This window comes from Schistocerca nitens, chromosome 3 (genome assembly GCF_023898315.1).
Source record: "Schistocerca nitens isolate TAMUIC-IGC-003100 chromosome 3, iqSchNite1.1, whole genome shotgun sequence".
Classification (NCBI taxonomy): domain Eukaryota; kingdom Metazoa; phylum Arthropoda; class Insecta; order Orthoptera; family Acrididae; genus Schistocerca; species Schistocerca nitens.
The window spans coordinates 487,601,819-487,622,329 of record NC_064616.1 but is presented as its reverse complement, the minus strand read 5'-3'; the positions used below and the strand labels follow the sequence as shown (position 1 = coordinate 487,622,329).

The window sequence follows — 20,511 nt, the reverse complement described above, 5'->3', positions numbered from 1 at the left end:
GTGGGCGATACAGATTTCTCATAACTTGTAGCCCGCAACAGATTACAACATGTACTGCATGTACTCAATTGACATTAAAGGATGATTGTTCTTATGTATAATCTTCATTCTTCTGGCGTTGATGTTATCGTCTGTGCCCTCCTTTGCTTCATGGCTTCAAAGGCACCGCCGAGCCGTGGCGCCAAAGTATAAGTGGGCTACCACAGCAGGTGGAGATATTCATTCGCTGTCACGCCTTGCCGATGTTCTGAGCTGGCGTCTTTTGTAGCAAATCTGCACATATGGAAAACCATACTGAGCACAGTATGGTTTTCCACACTTAAAAACCTACCAAACAACATTTCTGGTTTCCACAGCCTGGTTGGAGTCCAGGCATTGAGTGAGAACAAAAACAAAACTCTCAGCACCTGGCTTAGAATCCAACATGGCTGACCTTGGGGCATGAATGCAGTACAAAATAGTTGTCCCAATTCCCATAATGCTGTGGTCATCTACACCCACCACTCATCCTCAATACAGGCCTACTAGCCATCAAGCAAACCCACCCTTTGTGCTCTGCACTCCATAACGAAAGGCGGATCATCGTATCATGAAGTGTCATCAGAGATCTACCACCTCCAGGCAGATGAAACAAATCGCACCCTCGATTGTAAGTATTAAACCACTCCTCTCTATCAGTGTTTATTATTCATCATGTTTGTGTGTGTGTGTGTTTATCATGGTCTTCTTTTACTTCTCCCTCAGTTCAACAGATCGCTGATATAGACGATGCAGTGCCTGATTCATTTCATGAATGGGAGCAGCAGCAATAGATATCAAGCCAGCACATAGACATCCTCCCTGATGCAGCTTGCAGCACGTTTGAGTGGAAATCAAGTACATCCAAGCAGCAGCAGAAGCAGAAATCAAGTCAGCATGCAGACAAACTCCCTGGTTCAGCACCTGATATATTGGTGCAGGATATGGAACTGTTCAAGAGTCCGATTTTCCACTGCATCCAATGCCTGCACCACTCATCAAGTGTCTTCTAAGTCGTTACAGAGTGCTGTTCTTCACGACTACTTATCAACTGACCTGCAAAGAACTGAACATGTTAATGTTGGTGACAGAGACTTCGAAGTTGTAGTGGCAATAGAGAATTAAAATAAAATGTCGTGTGATGAGGGCCTCCCGTCGGGTAGACCGCTCGTCTGGTGCAACTCTTTCGATTTGACACAATGTCTGGTGGGGAACAAAAGTATAGTTCAGTGATATGGAGTGGGGTCAACTACGCAGCAAGCTGAAATACATCGCGAATTGTATGACAACTGAGTACAAACCATCAGCTTGACAAATCAATTTCTTCGGTGCAACTATGCATCCATCATCAACATCTTTGAGGGTTTTATGATGAAGTTAACATTTCAAGAACCAGCACAATGTACATATTTAGAGCGTCCAGGTGTCATGAATCTGTGTGGCCTGTATAATGCAAATATGTATCAGCAGGGAGTGACTCAGTCTATGACAAATGTATGTTAAACAACTTTTTGATGATGTTATGAAGTATCCATTGGAACATGAAATGCACAATGAGGACGAGGAGCTAAGTGAGTGTTCATAGATGGATGAGGAGTTAAGTGTGTGTTCATAGATGTGTGTATGTGTGCTGTACCTAAGTCTACTAGTACTACTCATATAAGCAGAAATTCCACACAAGTGGAGTTTACATATGGTATTCCTAAGTCTACTAGAGCTCCAATTGGTTTGCGTGAAATACATGCTGAATTTAAAGTGTATAAAAACAGCTGTTTTTAAAGTATCACAGAGTGATAAATAGGATTGATGTAGAAAGGACAGAAGGACAGTGTATTTTTACGATGGTTATTTAGTTTTCACAGTTCACAAAATACAAAATGTATGTTAACAATGTATGAAAGTTGTATACAATAAATAATATATTTGCAATTTGCAGTGTATTTTATTATCTCATACAAATTCCTTAAAGGACTTAACATTTCAGATGTTGGAGAGAGAGCCGTAACAGTTCATACATTGGCAATGTCAGAGGCAGACTTCACAGTTCAACTGCTTCTGTTGAGTCCAAGAGACAGCACATTTTACACGAGATAAGATTTTTTACCCTAAAAGGTCTAAGAGTTATATTTTCTGGTACAGCTTCTCAGAGTTTCTTCCAACATATGGCCATTATAAAGAACCTGCCTATTACATTCCTACAGCAGTGGGAAGAGTCGTGATACACTCAACTGTCAGGAAGGTAGATTTCCGATGAAGTGGTGAATAAATGTTTGAAATTCTAAGAAAATAAGGATAGACGATAGAAAAAAGAATTTTAATAAAACAATACGAAGAAGAACTATTCAAATGTAAGTTCAAGAGCGAGATGATTGGACTGACAGTGGGAAAGACAAACTTACAGTTAATCTTGTACATCGAAGATCTGACAACTACTGCAGTATTACAGACAGTTGTTCCATCACAGCACCAATTTTAACGTCAATCAACTACAACATACATGGTTTGATCATGGGACCATCAGATAGTTTCTTGCTGATTTTATTAAGTATTTCTTCTGCTATCACATCGTGGACCATATCTCATGTCACTGCTAGTTCACCCGTTTTGCTACTTCGCCTGCATATGAAACACTGACAGAATAAATACACTCCTGGAAATTGAAATAAGAACACCGTGAATTCATTGTCCCAGGAAGGGGAAACTTTATTGACACATTCCTGGGGTCAGATACATCACATGATCACACTGACAGAATCACAGGCACATAGACACAGGCAACAGAGCATGCACAATGTCGGCACTAGTACTGTGTATATCCACCTTTCGCAGCAATGCAGGCTGCTATTCTCCCATGGAGACGATCGTAGAGATGCTGGATGTAGTCCTGTGGAACGGCTTGCCATGCCATTTCCACCTGGCGCCTCAGTTGGACCAGCGTTCGTGCTGGACGTGCAGACCGCGTGAGACGACGCTTCATCCAGTCCCAAACATGCTCAATGGGGGACAGATCCGGAGATCTTGCTGGCCAGGGTAGTTGACTTACACCTTCTAGAGCACGTTGGGTGGCACGGGATACATGCGGACGTGCATTGTCCTGTTGGAACAGCAAGTTCCCTTGCAGGTCTAGGAATGGTAGAACGATGGGTTCGATGACGGTTTGGATGTACCGTGCACTATTCAGTGTCCCCTCGACGATCACCAGTGGTGTACGGCCAGTGTAGGAGATCGCTCCCCACACCATGATGCCGGGTGTTGGCCCTGTGTGCCTCGGTCGTATGCAGTCCTGATTGTGGCGCTCACCTGCACGGCGCCAAACACGCATACGACCATCATTGGCACCAAGGCAGAAGCGACTCTCATCGCTGAAGACGACACGTCTCCATTCGTCCCTCCATTCACGCCTGTCGCGACACCACTGGAGGCGGGCTGCACGATGTTGGGGCGTGAGCGGAAGACGGCCTAACGGTGTGCGGGACCGTAGCCCAGCTTCATGGAGACGGTTGCGAATGGTCCTCGCCGATACCCCAGGAGCAACAGTGTCCCTAATTTGCTGGGAAGTGGCGGTGCGGTCCCCTACGGCACTGCGTAGGATCCTACGGTCTTGGCGTGCATCCGTGCGTCGCTGCGGTCCGGTCCCAGGTCGACGGGCACGTGCACCTTCCGCCGACCACTGGCGACAACATCGATGTACTGTGGAGACCTCACGCCCCACGTGTTGAGCAATTCGGCGGTACGTCCACCCGGCCTCCCGCATGCCCACTATACGCCCTCGCTCAAAGTCCGTCAACTGCACATACGGTTCACGTCCACGCTGTCGCGGCATGCTACCAGTGTTAAAGACTGCGATGGAGCTCCGTATGCCACGGCAAACTGGCTGACACTGACGGCGGCGGTGCACAAATGCTGCGCAGCTAGCGCCATTCGACGGCCAACACCGCGGTTCCTGGTGTGTCCGCTGTGCCGTGCGTGTGATCATTGCTTGTACAGCCCTCTCGCAGTGTCCGGAGCAAGTATGGTGGGTCTGACACACCGGTGTCAATGTGTTCTTTTTTCCATTTCCAGGAGTGTATGTTATTGTCAAGTAAATTTAAGTGTTCAGTTGTGGTGAACCTGTGTGAATTGTACTTTGCAATATAGATCGCTGTGGCGAGTCTCAATCTGTGGTGGACATATCTTAAACCACTCTTCGATTATGTTGTAAATGTGTGTTGGGATATAAAGTTAGCGTTCCAGCCTTCTGGATGGTGTTAAATACACGGTATGCTGTGGTCTACTGTTTGACGCTGGGACTGTTTTTCGTGCTGAAATGCGCTGTATTCCATTGTAAGCAGGCAACGTAGACTGAGAGTGACGCAATGGTGGCTTGCCTCGCAAATCATATGTCTTTTTATTGACCAAAGTAACTATAGCACCAGTGTCCAATTGCAACCGAATTTCCCGTTTGCCAATCTGCAATGTGACAAAAAAGTTTGGTATCGTGATATTGAATGAAAGAAGCGTGCGATTTTTTCCGTGATGCCCGAGAATCCGACCTGGCTACTAGAGAGTCACAACTAGGCTTTAAAGAAAAACTACATATACTGGATGCGCTGAATGATTTGGCACTTCATTTCTTTTCAAGTAAACTGCCTGTACGTGTCAATGTTTTCCACAACGGAAGCGTTAAGCGTCACGGGATGGACAAGCTTGACACGTATGCGCTTTGAACGAACGGGGCAAGAATTAACACTAATAGATTGTTTCTGTGGGCGCTGGCAGTGTTAACCATGGTGCACTGACTGAATCCGCCTCCTTAACTGAATGGTCAGCACGTGTGACTACCATGCAGTGAGCCCGGGTTCAATTCCTGGCCGGGTGGGAGATTTTCTCTACTCGGAGACTGGGTGTTGTGTTGTCCCACTCATTACCGACACGCTAATCGCCTAGTGTGGTGTCAACTAAAAAGACTTTCAACTTTGCAGCCGAACTTCCCCAGGTGGGGACACTCGGCCGTCAATGCCAAATGATCATTTCATTTTTTAATTGACTCAGAATTTATCCATTAAACGTCGGATGCTGCCGCACAGATACTACTTCTTCAACTGAATACTTCGGTCGCTTATTGTCCGGCCAAATATATATATATATATATATATATATATATATATATATATATATATATATATATATATATATATATATATATATATATATACTCCTGGAAATGGAAAAAAGAACACATTGACACCGGTGTGTCAGACCCACCATACTTGCTCCGGACACTGCGAGAGGGCTGTACAAGCAATGATCACACGCACGGCACAGCGGACACACCAGGAACCGCGGTGTTGGCCGTCGAATGGCGCTAGCTGCGCAGCATTTGTGCACCGCCGCCGTCAGTGTCAGCCAGTTTACCGTGGCATACGGAGCTCCATCGCAGTCTTTAACACTGGTAGCATGCCGCGACAGCGTGGACGTGAACCGTATGTGCAGTTGACGGACTTTGAGCGAGGGCGTATAGTGGGCATGCGGGAGGCCGGATGGACGTACCGCCGAATTGCTCAACACGTGGGGCGTGAGGTCTCCACAGTACATCGATGTTGTCGCCAGTGGTCGGCGGAAGGTGCACGTGCCCGTCGACCTGGGACCGGATCGCAGCGACGCACGGCTGCACGCCAAGACCGTAGGATCCTACGCAGTGCCGTAGGGGACCGCACCGCCACTTCCCAGCAAATTAGGGACACTGTTGCTCCTGGGGTATCGGCGAGGACCATTCGCAACCGTCTCCATGAAGCTGGGCTACGGTCCCGCACACCGTTACGCCGTCTTCCGCTCACGCCCCAACTTCGTGCAGCCCGCCTCCAGTGGTGTCGCGACAGGCGTGAATGGAGGGACGAATGGAGACGTGTCGTCTTCAGCGATGGGAGTCGCTTCTGCCTTGGTGCCAATGATGGTCGTATGCGTGTTTGGCGCCGTGCAGGTGAGAGCCACAATCAGGACTGCATACGACCGAGGCACACAGGGTCAACACCCGGCATCATGGTGTGGGGAGCGATCTCCTACACTGGCCGTACACCACTGGTGATCGTCGAGGGGACACTGAATAGTGCACGGTACATCCAAACCGTCATCGAACCCATCGTTCTACCATTCCTAGACCGGCAAGGGAACTTGCTGTTCCAACAGGACAATGCACGTCCGCATGTATCCCGTGCCACCCAACGTGCTCTAGAAGGTGTAAGTCAACTACCCTGGCCAGCAAGATCTCCGGATCTGTCCCCCATTGAGCATGTTTGGGACTGGATGAAGCGTCGTCTCACGCGGTCTGCACGTCCAGCACGAACGCTGGTCCAACTGAGGCGCCAGGTGGAAATGGCATGGCAAGCCGTTCCAAAGGACTACATCCAGCATCTCTACGATCGTCTCCATGGGAGAACAGCAGCCTGCATTGCTGCGAAAGGTGGATATACACTGTACTAGTGCCGACATTGTGCATGCTCTGTTGCCTGTGTCTATGTGCCTGTGGTTCTGTCAGTGTGATCATGTGATGTATCTGACCCCAGGAATGTGTCAATAAAGTTTCCCCTTCCTGGGACAATGAATTCACGGTGTTCTTATTTCAATTTCCAGGAGTATATATATATATATATATATATATATATATATATATATATATATATATATATATATAAATATATATATATATATACTGCGTATATTGGTCACAGACGCAGGTTGACAGCAAAGAGGCACACTTACATACACGTCACCTGTGGTGAAAGTGTTCAGACGTTCGATAGGCTTATCGTTGTAAGTTCGGTTGTGCTAATACTTCGACGACACCAAGAGCCGGATTCAATGCCTTATCCAAATTAAAACCATTATCTCTATTTACGTCCGCCCCGATAGCTGAATGGCCAGTTCCGCTTGGGACGCCGGCCATGGTGGCCGAGCGGTTCTAGGCGCTACAGCCTGGAACCGCGCGACCGCTACGGTCGCAGGTTCGAATCCTGCCTCGGGCATGGGTGTGTGTGATGTCCTTAGGTTAAGTTAGGTTTAAGTAGTTCTAAGTTCTAGGGGACTGATGACCTCAGAAGTTAAGTCCCATAGTGCTCAGAGCCATTTGAACCATTTTTGAACGCGACAGCGACCGGACGTGTCAGTACTTCCGCGTAGTCGTAGCGCCGCAAGCCGTGTTTATAGAAATTCTTGGATTGTGACCTGTGATATTCTCAGTGTTTCTTCAGCACCGTCGTATACAAGCTTCTTAATTCACTCACAGCGGTCTCGGCCGCTCTTATAGTGCAGTTATGGCTCCCAGTGTACCACGTAAGAATACCCTGTGTTTTGCATTTGAGAAATCTTCCAAGAATGTGCAACCGAGTTCTCTAAAAATCCGTGACTGGATAGTAGATATCATTGGCATCAAGTCCGACCAGGTCCAAACAGCATATTATGCCATGGCGGAATACTGTTTCTTTGTGAAGTTTTTAGACCAGATACAACTGGAGAAAATTTTGGTGAATACTGGTGGGAAAGCAGAGTTCCCACATCGTGATCAGTCGGTGAGTACAGTTTCAATAACTAACGCTGATATTGACTATAAACAAGTGCAAGTGTTCAATTTACCACCTGAGGTTGAGAATTGTTGTCTTAAAGATGTCCTCGCTAAATACGGTGACATCCGACAGATTAGAAACGAAAAATGGTCGAGCCGTCACAAACTCCAATGTTATAGTGGGGCTCGCCCAGTTGACGTGGCCGTTAAAGTGAATATCCCATCCTATATAATGGTTTGTGGTTATAAGGCTCATGTCATTTACGATGGACAAGTAGGCACTTGTTTTATCTGTAACACGAGTGGCCATTTACGAGATGATTGCCCACGGTGCGTTGTCGTACTTCGAAACAATCTGCAACAACGTCAGAGATTAACACTGGCTGATGTACTAACTCAAAATCAGGCGCCTCCCAACCAAGTGCATCTGTGTCAGAGGACAACGATCTCGGTAACGGTGCCTTCCCACCCTAACCTCAGAAACCTGTGGCCAGTCACCCCTTAGCCGCCGGTGTTGCATTATCTGTAGGAAACAAACGACGTCATACAAGTGACGGTAGTGGCTCCGGTGACGAGGTCGTAAAAAAACAAACCGATGACGCGAAGTCACGGGCCTCCACGCAGGACACGCATATGTCGGATGGCTCAGTTACGGCCCGCCACATTCACATTGAAACTCCCGACGCAGAAACTGTCAATACGAGTGCATTCGAGTGTTTACAGTAATCCGTTCCGATGCCGCTTCTCGACTCGCCACAGGTGGTAAACACACAAAAGGCGGCAATCAGTCAACTGCACATCGTAAACACAGAGGATGATGCGCGCGGTGTAGAGCATAACATAAACACCCGCCACCTCGGAACTGCTCCCAAACAACGCGAGGAACCGGAAAGCTGTATACAAACAGCCAGTGCGGCTCCAACCAAACACAGTGAGCCTGCTGAAGCCGCGTCTTCGGACTTGCCGTCACCCGTTCCGAAGACAGGACTTTCACATACTGCTTGCAGCCATGACTCGCCGACTCCGCCGTCTTCTATGACACTTCGGACGACTGTGCGACGGCAAAATAAAGTTAAACCAAGTGACTCCGTGGCTGGAAGTAAGTGAAAAAGTAAAGTCAGCGCAAAACTGGTACAAAACCTGCGGATGTAGGTTCGAAGTCCGACGGTGAGATGGACTGGGCTTCCAAAGCTTCCCAACACCCACACGTCTCTGATGATCATGAGTCAAGCTCATAAGTTTTTGTCTCTGAACATCAACAGAGGCCGGCCGTGTGGCCGCGCGGTTCTAGACGCAACAGTCTGGAACCGCGCGGTCGCTATGGTCGCAGGTTCGAATCCTGCCTCGGGCATGAGTGTGTGTGATGTCCTTAGGCTAGTTAGGTTTAAGTAGTTCTAAGTTCTAGGGGACTGATGACCTCAGAAGTTAAGTCCCAAGGTACTCAGAGCCATTTGAACATCAACAGAGGTGGGGCAGATTTAAAATTAGCAATGCTACGGCAGTTTATCTATGAGTCCGAAGCTGATATAGTTCTGTTACAGGAAGTGTCTATCTTAAGTTTTCATGTATCAGGATTTGCAACAATCGTAAACACCGCGGCGGACGGGAGTACAGGTACGGCCATTCTGTCACGAGACGGAATCCCAGTGAACAATATCGAAATGTTGGACTCCGGTAGAGGCATAGCTTGCCAAATTTTTTATGTCACCCTCGTGAATATATATGCTCCATCTGGAACGACCCTATAATCAGAAAGAGCTAACTTCTTTAAACAAGACATCATCTACTTGTTACGCCGCAACCCAACCCAGTCGATAATTAGTGGTGATTTTAACTGTGTGATCCACAGGAAATATCAATCGACAAACTTTAATTACTGTAGGGAACTACATGATCTGGTGCGTCACCTGCAGCTGAAGGAGGCGTGGGAACTAAAATTTCCTACCCTGGTAAAGTACACGTACCTGACCGCCACCGCATGAAGCCGTCTAGACCGTTTGTACATCTCTGAGAACATTTGCCAACATGTTCTGGACGCCGATGTCATTACGGCTAATTTCTCCGACCACTGCGCCCTCTGTGTCACGATAAATCTGGCCAAACAACATACTAAATGGCATAGGATTCCGCGGAGCCTAAATGTTTCCAACCGAGCGAGGTGGCGCAGTGGTTAGCACACTGGACTCGCATTCGGGAGGACGACGGTTCAATCCCGTCTCCGGCCATCCTGATTTAGGTTTTCCGTGATTTCCCTAAATCGTTTCAGGCAAATGTCGGGATGGTTCCTTTGAAAGGGCACGGCCGATTTCCTTCCCAATCCTTCCCTAACCCGAGCTTGCGCTCCGTCTCTAATGACCTCGTTGTCGACGGGACGTTAAACACTAACCACCACCACCTAAATGTTTCTGTTCTCACCGATGCCGTGCTACAAGATGTCATCTCCACAACATGGGCGGGTTGTCTCAAGCAATGCTGCAGATATCCGAGCAAGATAGCCTGGTGAAATACTGTGGTCAAACGGAAAATGCGATTATCCTTAAGAAACTACAGTTGGCAAGGGGCACAAGATGTCAAACGCACGATTGATTTTTACCAGACAGTTCTGCGAGAGTTTTATGCGACTACGTCACCAACCAACACGCAGCTGACGACCATCAAACAAATAAAGGCGAAGCTTATAGGCATAAAGCGAACGCAGCTTGAAAGCAAAATCGCTTCAAGAAGACGAACTTGCATCGCTATATCACCTCATAAAACATCGTGCCAATCGCAAGCGAGCTTTTATCGGGGAGCTGGACACAGATGATGGACTCCGTTTGAGCCGACAGAGTGATATTATTACTGCAGTTTACCGGTACTTCAAGGATCTGTACTCGCAATTCGATACATATGGTGATGACGGCGGCGATATCGTGCGTGCTCTGACCACCGTAGTCACTCCTGCGGCGAACTCGGCGGTCGTACACGATTTTGCTCCAGACGAAGTCCTTGAACTGATTTCTGGCTCGCCATCGAATAAATCCCCTGGCCCTGATGGTTTGCCACGGGAATTTTATGTGTGTTTCTGGCCCATAATCGGACACGCGTTTACAGATGTTCTCAATGAAGTGATTCGAGGGAGTGCTGTGCCGGCCGAAATGAAGGAAGGTCGAATTGTACTGATACCAAAAAGCAACCACCGAAAAACCTTAGATAACTTCCGACCGATTACTTTACTCAATTTTGATTGCAAAACCTTTGCCAGAGCACTCAACAGCAGATTGTCTCCATTAATGAAGCAAGTGATTCACAACCATCAATCATGATTCCCTGGTCGCACTATTATGACGCCCCTTTCGGAATATAGAGATGTAATAGCCATAGCGTCAGTCACTAACGTGAATCTCGCATTGCTGTTTATCGACTTTTGCAAGGCATTTGATCGCGTCCGCCACGAGTACCTCCTACAGCTACTGCGGCGCTGTTGTTTTGATCAACGGGTTATTAATGTCGTGCAACATTTCGCGACGGGCATTACAACCAGAGTCAGTGTAAATGGACAGCTTACCCGACCCATCGAGGTCCAACGAGGAGTGCCGCAGGGGAGCCCTCTCTCCATGATGTTATTTGTTTTATTGCTCGAGCCGCTCTTACGCTCTATTCATGACAAACTTGCAGGCCTTTCGATCGCCGGGACGTCCTTCGTGGTTCGTGCTTACGCCGACGACGTCGGAGTGTTAAAGCGCAACGACGGAGACGTAACAACCCTCAACACCGCGGTAGACGAATACTGTCGTGCTACACCGATAAATTCACCTTTGTCAACATCAGGGGATTCGACGCAGTGACTGTACCTTGGGCGAAGCGTGTCGAAACACACACCACTCTGGGGATGATTATCGACAAATGCCCGCTAAAAATGAATGCAAAAAATTGGAAGCAGGTCACCAATAAAATGCAAGGTGGCATCTATGAAAACAATTGGCGGTCCGTTGACATTCTCCAACGCATACGACTCCTCAGCAGTTATATATTCAGTAAAGCCTACTATACGGCCCAAATATTTCCAGTCCCCAAGATGCAGGCCAAACATGTGATGAAACTCTCCTATAGATTTATCTGGCAAGGGCATCTGTTCAAAGTGAAATACACCACGCTGACGTCTTCCAGACAGGCCTGCGGACTCAACATGCTTGACATTAACCGAAAGTGTACTGCGTTATATATTAAACGAATCACCGACTTGTTGGACAAGGAACCTCTCAGCGTAACCAGTTGGCTCTTCCGAAACTTACAACCCACCGACATGCACCCACCCATTGATGTAGGTAAAATGCATTACAAACTACGACATGTCAAGCAGTTCTTTCTTGAAGTAAGTTATATTGGTGGACATTATTTCACGCAGGATTTACCGACGACGCACCTGTTATTAAAAAGATGGACATCTACAATAGTCCGGAATTCCATTGTACTTAAATACCCGAATGTTCATTGGAAGGCAGTTTGGGACAACGTAAGTTTAAACGTCCACACTGTTGAGGTGGCGTCCACATGGTATAAAGTGGTCAACGATGTTATACCCACTAATGGAAGGTTGCATAGAATCGGTTTAAGTGACAGTGATAAATGCGTCCGCTGTGGCCTGGACGACAACTTACGCCATCGCTTCACTTGTGGCGGCCATCTCATTAACTGGAAATGGGTGCAGCAGAGGCTGGGCCTGATTACCCGCAGCAGCCCAGCCAGCCACTGCACTGAAATCCTGCTCTGGCCGGACACGAAACATTTTCCAGCTACCAAGAACAACACCGTGATGTGGCTGTTAGGACAGTTTGTGACATATATCATCATTCACAATAGTGAAGATAATCTCATTAGTTTCGAGGCTTATATGAGAACGGCACGTTGGAAGATGAAATGTTACCCAAATTTCAGGACGATGTTTGGTAACATGTTAGACATAATGTTTGAAAAACAAGGCGTAGGGTAATTCTCGACGCCGGTAAGGACGCAAATCACGTGCAAGACTATGTATCGAACACAATACACAACGAATAAGGGGTTACACCTCTTCCTAGGACTGCTACCGACTTCTCAATGGTGTTATTAACTTCATTGACGTTTTCCTTAATTTATGTTGCCTGTGCATATCTTTGTTATTCGTTTGTATGCTCCAAATGACTTTCTGTGAAGATTATGGACGGTTGTGAATCAAATTGACAGAACTGCAATTCTAATTAAGACAGTCATATATTTTGTAAATCTCTTTAATATGTTTGCGTTTTGGTTCTATGTCTCTGTCTGGACTGAAGATGCTATTGTCATTTTGTTCTGTTTCGTAAGCTTACGAATGGCACTATATTGAAATGTGTTCTTCAGTCTATTGTAAGATACAATTCGTGTTGAAACAGTTCCAGTACTTCATTATTTTATTTTTGTGCTTATGTGCTTATATGATTGTTTTAATAAAGGGGAAAAAATGGTCAGCATGATGGACAGCCGTCCTAAGAGGCCCGGGTTCGATTCCCGGCTGGGTCGGGGATTTTCTCCCGCTGAGGGACTGGGTGTTGTGTTGTTTTCGTCATAATTTTATCCCAGTCCCGCGATCAGGTCCCCCAATGTGGCGTCGAATGCAATAAGACCTGCGCCAAGGCGGCCGGACATGCCCCGTAAGGGGTCTCCCGGCCAATAACGCCAAACGCTCATTTCCATTTTCACCTCTATTTATTAAGTTATTGGCTGATCTAGTTTCTATGGCTTCCTTGAAAATAGAATTCCAAAAGGAAGAGTCTGATGTTAAGACCTTCACATCACTGTAGTTCATCGAATGATCCGTATTTATACAATGTTCTGCCAAAGCTGACTTCTCTGGGATTAGCTGAGCGGTCTAGGGCACTGCAGTCATGGACTGTGCGGCTGATCCCGTCGGAGGTTCGAGTCCACCCTCGGGCATGGGTGTGTGTGTGTTTGTCCTTAGGATAATTTATGTTAAGTAGTATGTAAGCTTAGCGACTGATGACCTTAGCAATTAAGTCCCATAAAATTTCACACACATTTGATTTGACTTCTCTGGCTGTAGTAAGCGTGTGTATCTTCGCTGTTCCACGCATCTCTCGTGAAGGGTGCGTGTTGTCTCTCCTGTATATGACATATTACAATTTCCCCAAGGAATGATACACACTCGCCTTACGAAGCAATAAATCATCCTTCACATAACCAAGTAAGGCTGTAGTCTTCGTAGGAGGTTCAAATGGCTCTGAGCACTATGCGACTTAACTTCTTAGGTCATCAGTCGCCTAGAACTTAGAACTAATTAAACCTAACTAACCTAAGGACATCACACACATCCATGCCCGAGGCAGAATTCGAACCTGCGACCGTAGCGGTCGCTCGGCTCCAGACTGTAGCGCCTAGAACCGCTCGCCACTCCGGCCGGCTTCGTAGGAGGCTGGAAGGTCACCTTAACATGGAATTTCCCCAGAATACGGGTTCGAGGAAATGACATCCTAATAAGGCAAAAATGCTCTTGATGTGAAGGTGTTAATTTTTTTAATCTACGATAATGCTGGAAGCTGACAATAGGAATCAAAATTTGTTCTACGGCTAGGACTCGAACCCACGTCTTCCTGCTTACTTGGCAGAATAGCTGACCACGAAACCGCCGCAGCACTACGGTCATCATTGCTGCACAAAATACTCAAGTCGAATGCCCGCCCCTCCACAAACTTCAATTCATACCTCCATCTTATTTTCCCTAGTAATAGTGACAATGTAAGGGGAAAATAAACTGGAGATATGAATTGAAGTTTGTGTTCAGCTGGGCATTCGACTTGGGTATTTTGTGCAGCAATGCTGTCCATAGTGCTGCGGTGATGCAATGGTCAGCATTTCTGCCTAGGAAGCGAGAAGACCCAGGTCTGTGTCGTGGCTGTGACACAAATCTTAATTCTTATCTCCAGCTTCCAACATTATCGTAGATACAGGTGAGACTTAAATGTCTGGGGGAAAATTTAATTATAAGGTCTATACGATCACATATTTTCTTCTTCCGAATCAAGTACTCGCATTCTAGGATTCACACAGAATGCTCTGTGAATTTGTTGCTGGGACTATTCATTCGCTTCAAAAATGTTCTTGAGGTGTGGCAGCTCTTCTTGCGTATTATCATTAAATTATACGCAGTGTGTCCTAAGGTCTTCACGACCCCTACGGTTTGTGAACGATGATAGCAGCTATTTGCATGTAAATATAGATTAGTGTGCGTTAGTTTACGATATACAGCGTATCCTAATATGCCATTAACTTTTGCGACGAACGAAAACACCCAAAAAAGGAGGCACCCATCTTTTTCTATTTCCATAATAAATTTAATACTAGCGCGGATAGAATTCAGATGCTCAAGAAATATATGTAATTTATCCTTCCTGGGAGACCAAACTACAAATGTGTCGTTCACATACCGCCAAAAGACCATTGGTTTAAAACTTGCAACGTCCAGTGCCTTGTCCTCGAAGTCTGCCATAAACGAATTAGCTACTAAAGGACAGAGGGGCTTACCATAGCAACTCCATGAATCTGATTGTAGAATTAACAATTAAACTGAAAATGAGATGACAGGAGTACATGCTCAAATAAGGCAGTGATGTTTTTTGTCAAAATGTTGCCCGATAAGAGATGAAGAATACGTTAAAGGTACCCTGGTATATAATGATACCACATCAAAACTAACCAGCATATCTGTACTATTTAGCCTGAGGTTACTAAATATGTGAATAAAATCCATAGAATTACAAGTATGATATTACATTTTCCTACCAATGGTTTTTACAATGAAGCCAAATATTTGGCAGAAAGGTACATTAGTGAACCAATAGTGCTAGTTATTGGCCGTTAGACAAATCATCTAGACGCTCATCCATATCCATCTTGCGAACTTTAGAAAGTCCATGAAATCTCGGCGGTACCGAACCTCACAGTTTTAAAATTTTATAACTGCCTTTGGTAGCGACAAAGCAACAAATTCGCAGCGCATTCAATGTTAATCCTAGTGCATGATCTGTAAGAAGAAAGTAACGCCTTCAAATCAAGAGCGTTTTTACTTTATGTGCGTGCCCTTCCTCGCAAATAAGCCGTATTCTCAAGAAACACCCTGTTAAGATAATCTTCCAGCCTCCTACGAAGACTGCAGCTTTACTCCGTTCTGTGAAGTATGATTTATTGCTTCATAAGGCGGGGGTGCGTCAGATTCCCTATGGAAATTTTCATGTAGCATGTCGAGGTTTAGTGACACTAGATAATGAGCTTCAGTGACAGAGGAGCATAGGTCATTATTTTGCCAGGGATGGCGAGTAGGAAAGCGACATTCTGTGGGCGGTGGAATGGGTTCTTTACTTGGCTCAGTGGGAGAGGTGAGAGTGACACATTGGTGGTTTAACTGTCATTTATTGACACATAAGACCCTTCAAACAAACAGAGCAATGTAGTGTGTTTTAACTCGCTCAGTTCCTCGCGGCACTTGTGCGGCGCGGAGTCGTAGTGTGCACATTCCAATGACTGCTGATACTGCGTGTTGCAACGGAGTGCCACGTGGCGTATACTTCCATTCAGTACCGCGCCCGTGACCTTCTACGGCGGCGGCGCGGTCTTCTCCTTGTGTATTCGTTCGTCGCATTATTAACAGGCGGCTACGCCGTGGCGCGGAGTGCTCCGTCCCGGAATCGACCCAGCGACCCTCAGATTCGGCGTCTTCCGGTGGAGTTCATCAACCTCTAGGTTCACAGGTGACTCATTTGGTTAGGCGGCAGTGACTTCGTACTCACCAGTCACCTGAGTAAGTACCATGCGAACTTCTTTCTGGTAACATCTGGGATAGCATCTTCCGAATTGACCTATTGGCGCAGCACCAACCTCTTCCTCTGCAACGTAGTGGCTAAGTCGTTGCAGCGAGGTATAACATCCGCTGACCAACCATCAGTTCTTCCGTCCAGGCGACGTTTCTTCGTCTCTTCTTTCTCCCCTCAAAGGACACCACGTGCCCGTTTGTCTGAGGTATGTTTCGCCAATTTCGCGATGTTTCTATGGCAGCGACCGACTCTTCGGCCGTTGATCTGTACTTCTCACGTTGCGCATGAATGTGATCAATGTCGACACACGTGCCGGCTCCCCTTCTTTGAGTGCTGTCCCTTCCAAATATTGTGGCTTAATGTGTCAAAGTCTCTAAAATGTTTACTTAACCTATAATAAGTCTTTACGTATTTTGAACAACCATAAGTAACACATAATTATTATACCCCCTACGTTCCTTCCCCATCCGGAAAAACAAAGGGGAAACCTTTGTCCGTCAGGAAAATTATAAAATACATTCATTATGTAATAGCTTGAAATACATCAGCATAAAGAAAACTTCTGAAGGTAATGTTAGAAATATGGTAGAATGACGATCAGTAAGAATAAAATGAAGTATCAGGCAACAATTATCTCTACATACATCTTAGCAGTGCATGTGTATGCTCAGGATTTTTGTAGCCATGGAATTTGATGTAGTAATATGATATTGTCTGTCTTGGGGTTTCAACTGATATACGGGAAAGCAGTACAAAGTATAATTATGAACAAGAAGATACCAGAAATACCTGTGCCCAATATCAAAATTCGCGTTTTATGTTCCTCTTTCAACTGTACAATATGCTGCATCATAGCATTGGTATCAACCTTGCCTTGTTGTGCAGTTATAAGAACATCTAATGATTGCAGGATGGAGGAATCAAGGGAGTTGTTTAGGAAAACAAATTTTGAGAAGCCCCTGGTTGCATAGGCGTTTCTGGCCAGTAAATTAATGGGTACGATGAGGTGACAGTGGTCAAACCTCTTGTAGGTAAGCGAAATTTCACGCAAGAGAGAGAACATAATGCCCCATTAACTATCAGTCCACTACCGCAGAGTTCAACATCTTCGATTGTAGTAGTGGCGCCATGGTCGAAACAGTGTACAGAGATATCGGTCGGATGGTTAACTGCGTAAAGCCATTGTTCTCCTACTTGCTCGAAAAAATATGGTAAAGCAGTTAGTATGTCGCGCGGGCAATTTGATGTTTTTTTTGCACAAAAAAAAGTTGGAATTCACAATTATCGGTGTTCACTTCAGTGACACATGATGGACATATGGTAAACCGTTCGTGTATGGAGTTACTTAATTCCGCAGCTGTTATTATTACAGTAGCATTTGTAGTTTTGGAGTTTAGGAATACTCGACTTGTTCAAAATTGTACGAATTTGTTAAGTTGGTCCCATTTCACTGGGAAGGAGTGTACTGGATAACATTCATAGATATCTGTTTTGCCAGTCACTAGGAAGGAAATATGAGTTCATAATTTTACATCATCTGTGTCCACTATTACCTTAGATAGGTGGTAGTACTGCGCCAAGTGTTCCTTGTGTGGAGGGAAGGTTAATTATAGTGTCTCTGGTAACTAACCGCGAGACCGCTACGGTCGCAGGTTCGAATCCTGCCCCGGGCATGGATGTGTGTGGTGTCCTTAGGTTAGTTAGGTTTAACTAGTTCTAAGTTCTAGGGGACTAATGACCTCAGAAGTTGAGTCCCATAGTGCTCAGAGCCATTTGAACCATCTGGTAACTGATTACGGATTCGCCTCAACACGAATATAAAGTTTGTTGGCGATAGTAAAACTGGCGATAAATAGCCCTGTACTGTATGGTGGATGGCTTCCTTGAGATCCTCTGCTGTAAGCCGTGCATTCATTAAATGAACTGTGAGTATTTGAAGTAACCTCGCTACTGAGATCATCTTATACTCTATATCTCGTCTGGTTCGTATTATCTTTAAATCGGTATTCAGTGCCACGGTGGTAGGTTGGAGATAGACTACTGGCCATTAAAATTGCTACACCACGAAGATGACGTGCTACAGACGCGAAATTTAACCGACAGGAAGAAGATGCTGTGATGTGCAAATGATTAGCTTTTCAGAGTATTCACATAAGGTTGGCGCCGGTGGCTACACCTAAAACGTGCTGACATGAGGAAAGTTTCCAACTGATTTCTCATACACAAACAGCAGTTGACCGGCGTTGCCTGGTGGAACGTTGTTGTGATGCCTTGTGTAAGGAGGAGAAATGCGTACCATCACGTTTCCGACTTTGATAAAGGTCGGATTGTAGCCTATCACGATTGCGGTTTATCGTATCGCGACATTGCTGCTCGCGTTGGTCGAGATCCAATGACTGTTAGCAGAATATGGAATCTGTGGGTTCAGGAGGGTAACACGGAACGCCGTGCTGGATCCCAACGGCCTCGTATCACTAGCAGTCGAGATGACAGGCATCTTATCCTCATGGCTGTAACGGATCGTGCAGCCACGTCTCGATCCCTGGGTCAACAGATGGGGACGTTTTCAAGACAACAACCATCTGCACGAACAGTTCGACGACGTTTGCAGCAGCATGGACTATCATCTCGGAGACCATGGCTGCGGTTACCCTTGACGCTGCACCACAGACAGAACCGCCTTCGATGGTTTACTCAACGACGGACCTGGGTGCACGCATCGCAAAACGTCATTTTTTCGGATGAATCCAGGTTCTGTTTACAGCATCATGATGGTCGCATCCGTGTTTGGCGACATCGCGGTGAACGCACACTGGAAGCGTGTATTCGTCATCGCCATGCTGGCGTATCACCCGGCGTGATGGTATCGGGTGCCATTGGTTACACGTCTCGGTCACCTCTTGTTCGCAAAAATGGTTCAAATGTCTCTGAGAACTATGGGACTTAACTTCTGAGGTCATCAGTCCCCTAGAACTTAGAACTACTTAAACCTAACTAACGAAAGGACATCACACACATCCATGTCCGAGGCAGGAGGCAGGATTCGAACCTACGACCGTAGCGGTCGCGCGGTTCCGGACTGTAGCGCCTAGAACCGCTTGGCCCCTCGGGCCGGCCTAAGCCCTACATTTCAACAGGATAATGCTCGACCGCATGTTGCAGGTCCTGTACGGGCCTTTCTGTATACAGAAAATGTTCAACTGCTGCCCTGGCCAGCACATTCTCCAGATCTCTCACCAATTGAAAATGTCTGGTCAATGGTGGCAGAGCAATTGGCTCGTCACAATACGCCAGTCACTACTTTTGATGAACTGTGGTATCGTGTTGAAGCTGCATGGGCAGCTGTACCTGTACACGCCATCCAAGCTCTGTTTGACTCAATGCCCAGGCGTATCAAGGCCGTTATTACGGCCAGAGGTGGTAGTTGTGGGTACTGATTTCTCAGGATCTATGCACCCAAATTGAGTGAAAATGTAATCACATGTCAGTTCTAGTATAATATATTTGTCCAATGAATACCCATGTATCATCTGGATTTCTTCTGGGTGTAGCAATTTTAATGGCCAGTAGTGTAGGTCTGATTTAGTTGCAGCCGGAGGTGGAGAAGTTTATACCTAGACGCAGCCACATTAATTTGAGAATCATAGTACTTGTCTAGCGCAGATATTAAATCTACACAGGCCACACTTTCAGGGCGCAAAGTGGACAGCAGTTTTGTAGCAAGGTGATAAGCGGAGACACCAACCGAAGCCAGAAAATAAGAAAGTTTTGACATACTTTGCACTTGATGGCCCCAAAATGTGCATCGTGCTCAGTTTGATACTCACCTATAACTACCCGAGTGATGCACTTGGTTTTTGATCGGCTAAGAATATATTTTAGTGTAGAGCAAAATAAAAGACACATATTTTTTATACGTGCCCAGATGACCATTAAGAGACCGAAATACCCCCGTGAAAAAACTGAGATTACCAATTTCTGAATGAAAACCTTTGATACAATAACAGATATTTAAAAAAAACTTTAAATGAGAGTTCTATGGCTTTTAATGTACGTTACAACGGAGCAACCAGATTTTCCAAACAAGTCAGTTTTTTTTTTTTTTCGAAATCCGCTACCCCGACTACTTTG

At 46.0% G+C, this 20,511-nt stretch overlaps 1 pseudogene; it reads right to left on the bottom strand.

The window, feature by feature from the left end:
* Nucleotides 1-20,186, bottom strand: part of LOC126249289 (uncharacterized) — a 28,416-nt pseudogene extending 8,230 nt beyond the window's left edge.
* Between the last annotated feature and the right edge of the window lie 325 nt (nt 20,187-20,511).